The following is a 561-nucleotide window of genomic DNA, read 5'->3' on the forward strand; positions in this document are numbered from 1 at the left end:
CTTCCAAAGAAATCCCAGGACTGATCTCCTTTAGGATAGACTGGTTGGATCTCCTTGCAGTCCAAGGGACCCTCAAGAGTCTTCTCCAACACTACAGTTCAAAAGCATCAATTCTTTGGTGCTTAGCTTTCTTCACAGTCCAACTCTCACATCCATACATGACCACAGGAAAAACCATAGCCTTGACTAGAGGGACTTTTGTTGACAAAGTAATGTCTCTGCTTTTGAATATGCTATCTAGGTTGGTCATAACTTTCCTTCCAAGGAGTAAGTATCTTTTAATTTCATGGCTGCAATCACCATCTGCAGTGATTTTGGAGCCCCCAGAAATAAAGTCTGACACTGTTTCCCCATCTATTTACCATGAAGTGATGGAACCAGATGCTATGATCTTAGTTTTCTGAATGTTGAGCTTTAAGCCAACTTTTTCACTCACCTTTAGATGAGCACTAACCTCAAATATTTCAAGATCTGGCAAGTGGAAAGGAGTAGATTTGCCTTGTACTTCACAGGATGCGTGTATTAAATAGTGCTAGCTACTGAAACAGGTAACTCCCAAAT

This window comes from Bison bison, unplaced genomic scaffold, assembly GCF_000754665.1.
Source record: "Bison bison bison isolate TAMUID 2011002044 unplaced genomic scaffold, Bison_UMD1.0 scf7180017864329, whole genome shotgun sequence".
Taxonomy (NCBI): domain Eukaryota; kingdom Metazoa; phylum Chordata; class Mammalia; order Artiodactyla; family Bovidae; genus Bison; species Bison bison.